Raw genomic sequence first — 14,791 nt, 5'->3', positions numbered from 1 at the left:
TTACCCCATTCAGGACCAGGGAATCCTCCACACCTGCCCGCCTCCTGTCCCCCAGAAACAGTACTTCTGTCTTGTCAGGATTCAATCTCAATCTGTTTGCCGCCATCCATCCTCCAACCGCCTCCAGACACTCACACAGGAGTACATGTGAAAAGGATCTAGGAATCATAGAATCATAGAATCATAGAATCATAGAGTTGGAAGAGACCACAAGGGTCATCGAGTCCAACCCCCTGCCAAGCAGGAAACACCATCAGAGCACTCCTGACATATGGTTGTCAAGCCTCTGCTTAAAGACCTCCAAAGAAGGAGACTCCACCACACTCCTTGGCAGCAAATTCCACTGTCGAACAGCTCTTACTGCCAGGAAGTTCTTCCTAATGTTTAGGTGGAATCTTCTTTCTTGTAGTTTGTATCCATTGCTCCGTGTCCGCTTCTCTGGAGCAGCAGAAAACAACCTTTCTCCCTCCTCTATGTGACATCCTTTTATATATTTGAACATGGCTATCATATGACCCCTTAACCTCCTCTTCTCCAGGCTAAACATGCCCAGCTCCCTTAGCCGATCCTCATAAGGCATTGTTTCCAGGCCTTTGACCATTTTGGTTGCCCTCCTCTGTACACGTTCTAGTTTGTCAGTGTCCTTCTTGAACTGTGGTGCCCAGAACTGGACACAGTACTCCAGGTGAGGTCTGACCAGAGCAGAATACAGTGGCACTATAACTTCCCTTGATCTAGATGCTATACTCCTATTGATGCAGCCCAGAATTGCATTGGCTTTTTTAGCTGCCGCATCACACTGTTGGCTCATGTTAAGTTTGTGGTCAACTAAGACTCCTAGATCCTTTTCACATGTACTGCTCTCAAGCCAGGTGTCACCCATCTTGTATTTGTGCCTCTCATTTTTTTTGCCCAAGTGCAATACTTTACATTTCTCCCTGTTAAAATTCATCTTGTTTGTTTTGGCCCAGTTCTCTAATCTGTCAAGGTCGTTTTGAAGTGTGATCCTGTCTTCTGGGGTGTTAGCCACCCCTCCCAGTTTGGTGTCATCTGCAAATTTGATCAGGATGCCCTTGAGTCCATCATCCAAGTCGTTGATAAAGATGTTGAATAAGACCGGGCCCAAGACAGAACCCTGTGGCACCCCACTAGTCACTCTTCTCCAGGATGAAGAGGAACCATTGATGAGCACCCTTTGGGTTCGGTCAGTCAGCCAGTTACAAATCCACTGAGTGGTAGCATAGTCAAGACCGCATTTTACCAGCTTCTTTACAAGAATATCATGGGGCACCTTGTCAAATGCCTTGCTGAAATCAAGGTAGACTACATCCACTGCGTTCCCTTCATCTACCAGGCTTGTAATTCTGTCAAAAAACGAGATCAGGTTAGTCTGACATGACTTATTTTTCAGAAATCCATGCTGACTATTGGTGATCACAGCATTCCTTTCTAGGTGCTCACAGATTGTTTGCTTAATGATCTGCTCCAGAATCTTCCCTGGTATTGATGTTAGACTGACTGGGCGGTAATTATTTGCGTCCTCTCTTTTCCCCTTTTTGAAAATAGGGACAACATTTGCCCTCCTCCAGTCTGCCGGGACTTCGCCTGTTCTCCAGGAATTCTCAAAGATGACTGCCAGTGGTTCTGAGATCACATCTGCCAGTTCTTTTAATACTCTTGGATGCAGTTCATCTGGCCCTGGAGACTTGAATACATCTAAACTAGCCAAGTATTCTTGTACTATCTCCTTAGTTATTCTGGGCTGTGTTTCCTCTGCTGAATCATTTCCTCCAAATTCTTCAGGTCGGGCATTGTTTTCTTTATCGGAGAAGACTGAGGCAAAGAAGGCATTGAGGAGTTCAGCCCTTTCTGTGTCCCCTGTTTGCATTTCACCATCTTCTCCTCTGAGTGACCCCACTGTTTCTTTGTTCTTCCTTTTGCTACGAACATACCCATAGAAGCCTTTTTTGTTGCTTTTAACCTCTCTAGCAAGCCTGAGTTCATTCTGTGCTTTAGCTTTTCTGACTTTGTGTCTACACGTGCTGGCTATTTGTTTGAATTCCTCTTTGGTGGTTTCCCCCCTTTTCCATTTTTTGTACACATCCTTTTTTAATCTTAACTCAGTTAAAAGTTCTTTAGATAGCCACCCTGGCTTCTTTAGGCACCTTCCATGTTTCCGTCTCATTGGTATTGCCTGAAGTTGTGCTTTTACTATCTCCCTCTTAACAAACTCCCAGCCATCATGAACTCCCTTTCCTTTTAGTATTACTGTCCATGGGATCTCACCCAGCACTTCCCTAAGTTTTATGAAGTCGGCTTTCTTAAAGTCAAGAAATTGAGTCCTAGTATGCTTGGCTGCTCCTTTCCGTTGTATAGTAAACTTCAGAAGAGCATGATCACTTGCGCCTAATGATCCTTCCACTTCTACCCCATTAACCAGGTCATCGACATTGGTTAGGACCAGATCTAAAATGGCTGTTCCTCTTGTTGCTTCTCCCACTTTCTGGACAATGAAGTTGTCTGCAAGGCCAGTGAGGAATCTGTTTGACCTTATGCTCTTGGCTGAGTTTGACATCCAACAAATATCTGGGTAATTGAAGTCCCCCATTACTACTATCTCCCTTCCTTTTGCATGCTTGGCCATCTGTTCCAGGAAGGCATCATCTATGTCCTCCGTTTGGCTTGGGGATCTGTAGTAAACTCCCACAATGAGGTCACTATTATTCTTCTCTCCCTTAATTTTGACCCAAATGCTCTCACTTTGGCTTTGAGGTTCTAAATCTTGGATCTCTTCACAGGTATACACATCCCTGACATATAACGCCACTCCTCCTCCTTTCTTGTCTGGTCTGTTTCTCTGAAATAGATTGTATCCCTCCATTTTTACATTCCAATCGTGGGACTTATCCCACCAGGTTTCAGTGATGCCTATTATGTCATATTTAGTTTGCTGTACCAAGAGCTCAAGCTCATCTTGTTTATTTCCCATGCTTTGTGCATTAGTGTACAGACATTGAAGTCCATTAGTCATTCCCCCGTGTCTCTTATTTAAGGATTTTTTCCTCCCACCACTAGGTCTGCTTGCTGTTTGCTCCACAACAGCAACAGCTGTTTGCTCCACAAGTTTGTTTGACCACAAACTTGACATGAGCCAACAGTGTGACGCAGCAGCTAAAAAAGCCAATGCAATTCTGGGCTGCATCAATAGGAGTATAGCATCTAGATCAAGGGAAGTAATAGTGCCACTGTATTCTGCTCTGGTCAGACCTCACCTGGAGTACTGTGTCCAGTTCTGGGCACCACAGTTCAAGAAGGACACTGACAAACTGGAACGTGTCCAGAGGAGGGCAACCAAAATGGTCCAAGGCCTGGAAACAATGCCTTATGAGGATCGGCTAAGGGAGCTGGGCATGTTTAGCCTGGAGAAGAGGAGGTTAAGGGGTGATATGATAGCCATGTTCAAATATATAAAAGGATGTCACATAGAGGAGGGAGAAAGGTTGTTTTCTGCTGCTCCAGAGAAGCGGACACGGAGCAATGGATCCAAACTACAAGAAAGAAGATTCCACCTAAACATTAGGAAGAACTTCCTGACAGTAAGAGCTGTTCGACAGTGGAATTTGCTGCCAAGGAGTGTGGTGGAGTCTCCTTCTTTGGAGGTCTTTAAGCAGAGGCTTGACAACCATATGTCAGGAGTGCTCTGATGGTGTTTCCTGCTTGGCAGGGGGTTGGACTCGATGGCCCTTGTGGTCTCTTCCAACTCTATGATTCTATGATTCTAACTTTGTTCTTTTCAACCCTTCTTCCAAGCTTTGTGTCCTTTTAGTAACCTCCTTTATTTGTCCCTTTAATTCATTCACCGTCACTTCTATTTTTTTATCCATTTGTCCTATTTTTTTATCCACCTGTTCTAATTTAGATTCTATTTTTCCCCCACTTTGTTTTATATCCTTTTTAATTTCAGCAAACATTTCCAATATATCTCCTTTAAGTTCTGACTCCTGTCTTGAGCCTTTCCTGTCCCCTGGTGTCGCTCCCTCACTTGTTTTTTTCTGTGAGTGAGACATTTTTTAAAAAAAATTAAATCCCAAGTCAATCAGTTCAAATAAATCTTCTTGGCACTTGCTTGGCTATTTCCACACTTAAAACGAGACCTGAATTAAAACCAAAAATAAAAAATAAGAAGTGAAAACAAAGTAGAGTATTATAAATTCAAAACCACCCCCTTTATATTATATATAAAAAAAGAAGAAAGAAAAATATCTTCTTGCCTCTTGAATGGCTAGTCAATCCAAATCAGGCCAGATTTTCATCAAAGAGTTTGAAGCTTAAAAGGTCTATAATTAATCTTCTTGCCACTTATTTAATTAATCCATCAAGTAGTTACAGGGAGTGGAGAGAGTATGTCTCGCATAAAAACAAATCCAAAATCCAAGTGCAATCTTTTAAACCTTTTAGATTATCGTGTCCAAGGCATAAATCAAATGAGCATAAAAAGCACAGAAGCCACACCAGAAAAGCAGCAACTCAAACAAAAATAAACAATCCTTTCATATCCCGTGGAGCCTTAGAGGTAGGAAGGAGGGGGGGTAGCCTTTAAAAGTTCTAATATCTTCAGCAAATACCCTTTAAATTATCTGTAGTAGAGAAAATAGTCCAGTCTGTCTTTTTTTTAACCCTCCTTACCCTCAGTTGCTGCCAGAAAAGAAAAAATTATCACAGTAAAAATAGAGACAAAAGTCTTTTATATTTGTTGCGCAGTTACTTTTTAAAACCGAAACTGAAAAGCTCTAGATGATCCTTTTTCCCACGGTCCCATCAGTTCCACCGAAAAACCTCAAAACTTATTAATTAGTATCTTTTTACACTCTCAATCCTTATTTTCTAAGTAGATGTCCAGTCTCATTAAACATCAGAGAAAAACCGCTTGCAGTAAATTACACTCCACTCCCTTGCATTCCATGAATACCTCCTGCGTATATCTTAGATTTCAGATGATGCTGAGCTCCTTTTTACGACTTCATCCATCCGAATCCTTTCCCAATTATAAATTTCAGTAAATACCGTATTTTTCGCACCATAGGACGCACCGGACAATAGGACGCACCTTGTTTTAGAGGGGGGAGAACAAGAAAAAAAAATTCTCCCCCTCTCTGCCCAGCGCCCCTCCAGCGAAGCAGCAGGAGGCGCTGCGCAGAGAGAGGGAGAATTTTCCCCCTCTTGTTTTCCCGCTCTAAAACAAGGTGCCATTTAAGGTGTGTTCAGGCGGCTACCTTGGAAGCCTGGAGAGCGAGAGGGGTCGGTGCACACCGACTCCTCTTGCTCTCCAGGCTTCAGGTTCCTTTCAACCTGCTCTTTGGGGCTGGTGGGGGGAAGCCCACCACCAGCCCCAAAGAGCATGTCAGGGACCAGTGGAAAGGCGCAGCGGAGAGGCTGCTGCCATAGTCACACGTCACTTCTCCACCTGGGAGAGGGTCGCGGGGGGCTGCTTTAGCCCCGCGCACGCTCTCCTGGCTGGAGAGGTGACGCGCGGCTATAGAGGCTCCTGCTATAGGCGCGCGTTACCTCTCCGGCCGGGAGAGGGTCGCGGAGGGCTGCTTTAGCCCCGCGCGCGCTCTCCCGGCTGGAGAGGTGACGCGCGGCTATAGAGGCTCCTGCCATAGCCGCGTGTCACCTCTCCAGCCGGGAGAGGGTCGCGGGGGTATAGCGTCTTCGCTCCATAGGACGCACATACATTTCCCCTTCATTTTTGAAGGGGAAAAATTGCGTCCTGTAGAGCGAAAAATACGGTACCTTAGTTTAGGTCTGAATTTCTTATTGATTGAGAGTCGATCACTTCTCCGTGCAAGCCTGGGGCTGTGCTTTTGGAGGATAGAAAATGGCTTCCTGTAGCCTGCTTCTTCACTCCGCCGTACTCTTCACCCCTTTGAGAGGCTACCTGACGGCCGGGTGGTCTGCAAAAAAGCTTTGCCAGGAACCTGACCCCTTGGATTCCCTCCAGGGGGGATATGGGGGCTGCAGCGCCCTTGCAGTGCCCCTTTTTTCCTCCTAAAGCTCAGAATCTCTCCCAAGAGAAAATTTCTGCTTGCGTCTTCGGTCCGTGATCAACCGGAACTCCAATATAGGCTTGTCTTACATCTTTAACAACAACAACACAGTAAATTGCACAGAAGAATTCCATGTTGCCTGTGGGAGCAGCTGGGTAGACCTCTTTGCAGCTGCATGATCCATGCATTTGATCTATAAGCAACTGGTCAATCTTCATAATTGGCTCTGGCTTCGTGTAGGAGATTGAACGCATTCTTCTATTTCTCAGCCCTGTATTCCACCCCACCCCCCTCCTCCTATACTTGGATGGTGCCGACTACTCATCTCTACAGAGTGAAATGTTTCTGAGTCCTGCAGATCTAGTCTCAGACGTCAAACCTCTACCCCAAGGACGGGGGAGCCTGTGAGAGCATACATTTCTTTGGACTGCTATATGCTGAAGTGAACAAATGTTTTGTCTGAAACCCCTGAGAGCTTCTGTGGGCCACCCTAGAGAACACTGGGCTAGAGGGATCATGGGGATGACTTGTTCCATAACAGCAGATGGCATGCAGAAATTTAAACTGTAGCAAAGTGATGTAAACTAGCTAGCTAGCTAGCTAGCTAGCTAGCTATGTCTTGCTGAAAGTGCATGCACTCCTCTTAGCCAAAGCCCCAATAACTGCAAGCGTGGAGCCACACAAACACGCCTGATCTCGACTCTGTCTTGGGGGAAACTCCCGATGCTGAAAAATTCATGTGCTCAATTTCTGCACATTGAAACAGGAGCCAAAGAAAGCAGTTAGCTTAAAGCACACACAGAGTAGGGGGGCTCATTAAAAAGGTTTATTTGGGAGGGGTGGATTGAGGTTTGCTCCGATGTGAAAGCTAAAGAGCAGGCTTTCACAGAAAAAGGAGCAGAGTAAGGCGGAAACTATTTGGACCCGTTCTTTCCAGGCACATTGACAGGAGGGATGAGTCCAGCATTGCATTGTTTGGTCGTATTTTCAGTGACAACTATTTATTACAGATGTTTACAGAAAATTAATCTAAAACCTCTGCTTGTAAGAGGCTATGTGCATTTGAAGAAGCCCGTCATAATCTTTACATGAAATGTATCTTTAGAACACCAGTGGCGTCATGTCCCCATTTGTTGCCTTACTTTCTCCATCAATGCACCACCCACAATTTGCCATCATATTGGCATCAGGTGTTTTCCAGGCCAGTGAATGTCAGCAACCCCTTCTTCTAAAGCTGCTTCCCCAGTTTCATCCAAAACAGAAAGAAATGCCATTTGGTAGCCCATTGATAAGGTTTGGGAAGTAATGAAATACATTTCTGAAAGTTATTTATGGATGCACAAGGTCACCACATCTTTGCTTCAGGTGAATGGAAAGGAACATTTCCCCAGGCGGCACACCACTGTCCCCGAATCTCGTCCGCTGCTTGGTCATTTCAACAGATTGTGTGTCTTAGTAAGATTTTGTACATTTCAGAAAGCTTTCGCTTGCCTACAAATGAAGTGCATGATTTTTCAAAAACTTATTAATGCCCCGTGCTTTTACTTCTGGTGTGGTAAAAAATTGCAGAATCTGGCTATCATTTAAAGCAGTGTAAGATTCTTGTTTACGTTTCCCCTCACATTTGGTGACTAGGTAGGGATATGCAGTTTTGTGTTTTGTTTTTTTAAGAGTTCCTAAGGAGTCCTGCTGCTTCTGAGTTTTATTTTGGGGGTTGTTGTTGTTTTTGTTTACAAAAAGGTAATCCAGTTGTAACCTTTTTCTAGGTACAATTCTGTACATTCTGGTACTACCTGTTCACTCCAAATCCCTTTGTTTCGTTTAGCAATGTGTCCTTGTGTATCTGCTACCTTTGCTTACAGAATTTCCCCTTGGGGCGCTTTGAACACGTCCCGTAATACATGTGGATAATAGGAATCACCTTCGTTAATTTCAAAAGCCATTTTATTTCTTCCATGATTTTCCTCTGTTGTTAATTTATTTTGTAAAAGCAAGTGGGGTTTAGTCACCAGAGAGGTTGATTCTGTGGTTTTGCTCAATAGGTCATGGTCATTTCAAGAGCCATAGGGCCTGAGATGGTTCCAGCTCTAATTTACGTGTAAGATTAGGAGTCCAAGAATGTGGAATCAGTACTGCAGAAGGTCAGTTCTGACATACTTCCCCCCTAAATAGTGGGTGAAGTCCTTTTGGAAAGGACTCAAAGGTCTTTAAGTGTCAAGTTGTGCTGTACTGAAGGACTGTCCATACCTAATCTATTATAACATTGAACCCTTCTCCCCACTCAAGGAATTTTGCTATCCATTTGCTCATCTAATTTCCATGGAGGTAACTACCATAGAGTTATCAAATTTTTCAAAAGTAGGGGGTCTGTGGCTTGGCTTTTGAAAAATAAGGGGTCCTCAGTAATTAGCTAATTAGAAACCACTGATCTAGTTCAATCCCCTACAATGCAGGAATAATGCAGTTGACCTATACAGGGATCAAACTTATGACCTTGGCATTATCAGCACCCCGCTCTGAACATCTGCGTCACCTTCAGAGTTGTTGTTGTGGGAGCTGTAGTTCACCAAAGTAAATATTGAAAGGATCCTCTTTTCACATCAAGGACAGACCATGCCAAACATCTACCTTATGCACAAAATTGATTCCCCAAGCTCTTCTTGTGTTTTAAGACGCTGGGATGTGGGGAGCCGAAAATTCCACTGGGCTGACAGAAGCCCCTTTTGTGACTCAATCAAGCTCTGTCTTCAACCCCAATTTTAGTTTGGAAAACTCATCCATTTTCCTTTAACACACTCAGTCCCTCCCCCCACTTTCCTTCACTCCACTCTTTTCCATATCGAAAGCAATTTCTAATGTCCACTGCCAGGACCAACTGAGGATGTTTTTGCTTGAGGCAGAAACACCCTGAGCCCTGCCTCTGCTTCTCCTTCAGGAAAGGAGGCTGGAGAGGAGCAGGTTGTGTTGGCAAAACCCGCACAAGGGCATGACCGTGGTTACAATAGTGGCATGGCTGCAAGCATGGTGCTCTATGGACCTTGATCTGCCCCCCCTTGAGCCAATGGCCTCGCAACACCTCATGCGCAGGTTGGCCCTGCCAATTCCTAGGGTGCCCAGTTGGATTATTTCAGTGGGGAAGGGGGAAGTTCCCAATCCCGTTCCACTGCTCTCCGCCTGCTTCCCCCCCCCTCAAAGTGATTCATCTAGCCTCCACTCCATCCCACTTCAAATGAAAATAAATAATAAAAGAGCTCCCATCCAGACTCTGCAGTCTCCATAGCTGCTCTCAGAGCTCCAGTATCCTTTGGTCATTTTTGGGACTCCCTTCAGAAGAACAAGTGGACATCTAGGAGTTGCTGTTGGTGGTGGTGGTGGCGGGAGCAGGGCTCAGCTCCTCCTGCTCTTAAGTGTGCTCTGCTCAGTTCTGCAGCCTTATCCCTTGGCACCAGGTGCACATATGCTCTCATAACCCCCTCAAGCCAAGCCCAGTTCTTTTTCTTCCTCTGTTCTCCCTCCTACCACTGAGCCCTGGAGACAAAGCTTAATGGGGAGAGGGGAGGGCAGACCTCCCCTCAAGAGTCTATGCAATAATTCGCAGCCAGCTGCTGCTGGGCTGAAACTTGCAAGCTGCAAGCAGTATGAGGAAGGAGAGCAATTGAGAAACACCTTGGGGAAGCAATGTAGCCCTCTTTCTGCACCTGCAAGCCTTGTTGTGAAGAGCGAAGTCAGATTCCATGGTATCTGCACGACCTGAAGCCCCACAGCCTCTCCCTCATGTGTGCTGCGAGGGCCCAAGGCGACTACATTTGGAAAATCTGGCTGAGCTTCAGAGCAGTGGAGAAACCAGCAAAGGCAAGTGTAGCTCCCCTCCAAACACCAGAACAATCTCTGCACAGTGGATATTTTATTTTGAAACAATTTAAAAAAGAGTGTGTGTGCACCAAGTACAGGAATCCAGGATAGAATACAAGAAAGACAAAGTTGCAGAACTTGGGGTTGGGTGGGGAGCCCAACCCAGCTGTACCCACTGCCTCAGCTCCCCGCCTGCTGCCCAGCCTGCGCCCCCTCCTCCTCCCTGATCCCTTTAGGCAGTTGTCAGAGCTGGCTCCTGGTCCCAGCTCACAGAGGACCAACGCTAGCCGGTAGTAATGTACAAAAGTCTTTATTGAAGTACAGTTTCCATTTCCAAGCCGCAGCGCCCCAGCTCTACGTCTAGGGTTAGATCGGCGAAGCTCCATCTGAATCTCCGCCCCCTGTACACCAGTTTAAGACTCTAGCCTTACTCCACCTCTTCCGTCTCTCCTTTCTCCTCTGGGTCCTGTTACCCCCCGGGGTCCCTTCCTTCCTGGACTCTTCTGAGGCTGACGATGACCCCCCTGACTCCTCCCGCTCTTTCCGGCGGGCTTTGGGACCTGGCTCCCTATCCGGGCTGCCGACTGTGCCGCCCTCCTGTACATTTGAACTTGGCGCGCGCGCCCAGCCTTCAACCTTCCTCTTGACCGTTTCCTCGCTCCCCGACGGAGGCGTGGTCAATCCTGCCTCATGTTCTCCCGCTGCCAGTGCGCCGCCTGATCCCGATGTCTGGGACTCCTCCCCCCTGCTGCACTCTGGTGTGCACGCTGGTCCTGATTTCCAACTGCTGCTCTCTGAGTCCCCCCTGGCCCCTTCTTCCTGGGATGTCCCCCTCGGCACCCCCCTTGCCCTGACCATGGGGGCCCCTTTCTGTGAATCTTCCGATTCGCTGGAAAGACTCAGAGACCTCGGACCGCTGTCATCACTAACATTTCCTTCGGACTCCTCCCCCTCGCTCTCTATTTCCTCCCTTTCCTGTGCCTCTGCTCCTGAACCCCTGACATCCATCCCCCCCTCGAAGCCCCCCCTTCCCCCCTCCCCTCCTTCAGGTGTGGGTGCTGGGTGCTCCGTCATTGTGGGGGTGAATGCCGGATACAGTTCGTCCCCTGTGGCGTGCATCCAGCCGGATAAGTCCGGCACGTCCTCCGTGCTCTCGCCGACCTCGATTTCCTCTGCTTCCATCTCCTTGCCGCCGTGCTCGAACCCAAGGTCCTCCCCCAAAACGTCCATGTCCGTCTCTCCCCCGGTCTCCTCTGGGAACGTTGCCTGCCAAGGACCCCTCAACCACTTCCTGCGCCACTGCTCCTCTGTTCGATCGTCCCACCAATAAGAACGGTCTGAGGCAGACCCCGAGGGTGACCCCTCCGGGGAACGTGTTTCTAGTGCCGGTTCTTCGTCCGAGGTGAATCCCTGGAACGTGCTGGCTGACAATGTGGGTGTGAAAAGCCAGTCGTCGAAATACGCGGCTGGCATGGGCCTGTGTGGGAAAATGGCATGAAACTCTTCCTTGAGAAGAGGCTCGTCCAAGGCATAGTCCGGCACCCAACGGTTGTCGCCGGCCGGGGTACCTTCTCTGGCGAGGAAATATTCTACTCCCTCTTCCCCCCATCTCGAGTCTAAAATCTCTGTGACCTGGTTGATTGGTTCCCCTCGTGGCGACCCCCTCCTTGTGGGCGTCTCCCTGAGCGTGTCTGGTGCCGTGCCCGGCTCCTGAAATCTGTGAGGTGCTTTGTAGGGCGTGAGCACTGATCTATGGAACACTGGGTGCATTCTGGATCCCTCCGGAAGTGTCAACCGGAAGGCCACTGGATTGATCCGTGCCTCGACTTGGTAAGGTCCTAGCTGCTTATGTCCGAGCTTCTTCTTCGCTAACGATCTGGTCGGCACTGCCTGGGCTGCTAACCAAACCCAGTCTCCCACCTGTATGTCTTCCCCAACCCTTCTGTGCTTGTCAGCCTGCAGTTTGTATGCGTGCTTTGCTAGTTCTAACTGCCTCCGAAGCTGTTCGTGAACCTCCTGCAACTCTGACGCTAAGGCTTCCGCTGCCTGTGGTTCCCCCTCCCCCAGTCTCTCTAATCCCGGGAAGGTTCTGGGATGCCTCCCGTTGTTGGCGAAGAACGGTGTCACCCCCGTGGACACGTGCTTCGTGTTGTTGTAGGCGAACTCAGCGAGCGGCAGGTAGTCCACCCATGTTGCCGGTTGCTGATTTGCGTAGCATCTCAGGTACTGCTGCATGATGGCGTTGACTCGCTCCGCTTGTCCGTTGGTCTGCGGGTGTCTTGCCGACGCTAGGTTGATCTTGACGTTCAGGAAACCCATCAGCTTCTGCCAGAAGTTCGAGATGAACTGTCGCCCCGGGTCGGACAGGATAGACCGTGGCAGACCGTGAACCCTGAACACGTGGTCTATGAACAGTTTGGCGGTCTGTTCCGCCGTGGCCACCTTCGCGCACGGAATGAAGTGGGCCATTTTGGTGAATATGTCCACCACCACTAGCACTGCCGTCTTGCCCCTCGAGCTGGGTAAATCCGTGACAAAGTCCAGGGCCACCCTCTCCCACGGTTCGCTCGGTGTCTGCAGCGGTTCGAGCAGTCCCGCCGGCGGTTTGTGCACTGACTTGGCCCTTTGGCAGGTGTCGCACCTCGAGACGTAATCCGCGACTTCCCCCCGCATCTTGGGCCACCAAAAATCTCTGGCTACTAATTCTACCGTCTTCTCTTTGCCAAAGTGCCCGGCGGTGGGTGCGTCGTGCAACTGCTGCAGTACTTTCGCGTGGAGGTCGTCTCCCGGTACGTAGAGAGCCCCCCTGCGGATGAGTAATCCGTCGCGTATCTGGAACTCGTCGTCGTTCGCCGTGCCCCTGTGCACCTCCTCCATCTTGGCTTGTGCGAAGGGGTCCTCCTGCAGCGCTCGACGGACAGCATCCAGATCCACGGTTGCTGAAGCGCACGCCCACGCTTTCGGTGCGAAAATGTGCTTGGCCGCTGCTGGTGCCTCCTCTTCGAGGTATTGCGGCTTTCTGGACAGTGCATCCGCCATGATGTTGTTGTCGCCTGGGATGTACTCTATCCTGAAGTCGAAATCTGCAAAGAACTCCGCCCAACGTATGTGCCTCTGGTTCAGGAACCTTGCCGTGCGCCAGTACTCCAGGTTCTTATGGTCCGTGCGGACCTGCACCGTGTGTTTGGCTCCGATGAGGAAGTGCCGCCACGCCTTGAATGCTGCATGAATGGCCAGCAACTCCCTGTCCCAGATGGTGTAGTTCTGCTCTGACTTGCTGAGCTTCCTGGAGTAGAAGGCACACGGTCTCCAGTCCCCTTGCGGGTCTTGCTGTAATAGTACTGCTCCCACGGCTCTGTCTGAGGCGTCCGTTTCAACCCTCATCGGTCTGCTGGGATTCACATGCAGTAGCTGCTCTTCGGACGAGAAGAGACGCTTGAGTTTCTGAAAGGACTGCTCCGCTTGCTCCGTCCAGATGAACTTCTTCTTCTTGGAGCTGAGTGTGTCGGTAATGGCCGCCGTCTGCATCGCGAACCCCTTGATGAACTTGCGGTAAAAGTTGGTGAAACCAACAAACCGCTGGACCTCCTTCTTAGTGCTCTTTGGTCTCTCCCCCCTTGCAATCTCATCCTTCACATTTGCATTCAAGCCTTCCCAAAAAAGGTCTCTGACTGGAGCAGAATCCTTCTCCCATCCCAGCGCATGGACTAATCCAAAAAAGCGAGAATGGTACTGCCTTACACTGGCTCTACCTTGTTTGAGCCCATGTATGTCTTTTCTGGCGATATCAATGTCTATATTTGATAGAAAACACGAATCCATCGCTTTAATGAACGCATCCGCATTTTGGAGCGCCGGATCTTTATCTCTCCACAGGTTGCGCAGCCACGCTTTAGCTTCCCCATGCAAATGGGACCAGATAAATCCCACCTTCTCTTGCTCATCTCTAAAGTCTTTATCCAGCAGTTCCAGCGCAAACAGCAGGTCTGCTCGGAAGTTGGGGTACTACTGTAAATTCCCATCGAAATGAGATGCAAGGCTGCCTCCTCTCTTCCCCAATCCAATCCCCTCTGATTTGGGTCCCGGTTGCCCCTGCTTAGTGAGCACTTCCAACCTGACTTGGAGATCCCTGCAGACGGCAGCCGTTTCTTCTTCCCTCTTCCTGGATGCAATTATCTCCGCGTTGAGTTGTGTTACTGCATTTTGCAGACCCGCTAGTTGCTGTTCTGTAGCCATCGTGCCTGACTTTTGTGAGCTCGCGAAACACCAATCCTCTCCCCTCGCTGCGTCCACTCACGATACGAGGTTTTTGGTGCCAAATTTTTTGAGATGGAGCTTACTATCAGAGCTGGCTCCTGGTCCCAGCTCACAGAGGACCAACGCTAGCCGGTAGTAATGTACAAAAGTCTTTATTGAAGTACAGTTTCCATTTCCAAGCCGCAGCGCCCCAGCTCTACGTCTAGGGTTAGATCGGCGAAGCTCCATCTGAATCTCCGCCCCCTGTACACCAGTTTAAGACTCTAGCCTTACTCCACCTCTTCCGTCTCTCCTTTCTCCTCTGGGTCCTGTTACCCCCCGGGGTCCCTTCCTTCCTGGACTCTTCTGAGGCTGACGATGACCCCCCTGACTCCTCCCGCTCTTTCCGGCGGGCTTTGGGACCTGGCTCCCTATCCGGGCTGCCGACTGTGCCGCCCTCCTGTACATTTGAACTTGGCGCGCGCGCCCAGCCTTCAACCTTCCTCTTGACCGTTTCCTCGCTCCCCGACGGAGGCGTGGTCAATCCTGCCTCATGTTCTCCCGCTGCCAGTGCGCCGCCTGATCCCGATGTCTGGGACTCCTCCCCCCTGCTGCACTCTGGTGTGCACGCTGGTCCTGATTTCCAACTGCTGCTC

The 14,791-nt window shown here is 49.0% G+C and overlaps 1 protein-coding gene across 1 annotated transcript in view; it reads right to left on the bottom strand.

The window, feature by feature from the left end:
• The window catches only part of LOC310668789 (putative helicase senataxin), a gene marked incomplete at its 3' end in the record, with an annotated part of 486,105 nt that overhangs the window by 216,602 nt on the left and 254,712 nt on the right, over positions 1–14,791 (bottom strand). The window lies entirely within an intron of this gene.

This window comes from Podarcis tiliguerta, assembly GCF_965153285.1.
Source record: "Podarcis tiliguerta genome assembly, chromosome: W".
In the NCBI taxonomy this organism is placed as follows: Eukaryota; Metazoa; Chordata; class Lepidosauria; order Squamata; family Lacertidae; genus Podarcis; species Podarcis tiliguerta.
The sequence above is the reverse complement of the archived record's forward strand: the minus strand, read 5'-3'. Positions and strand labels throughout refer to the sequence as shown.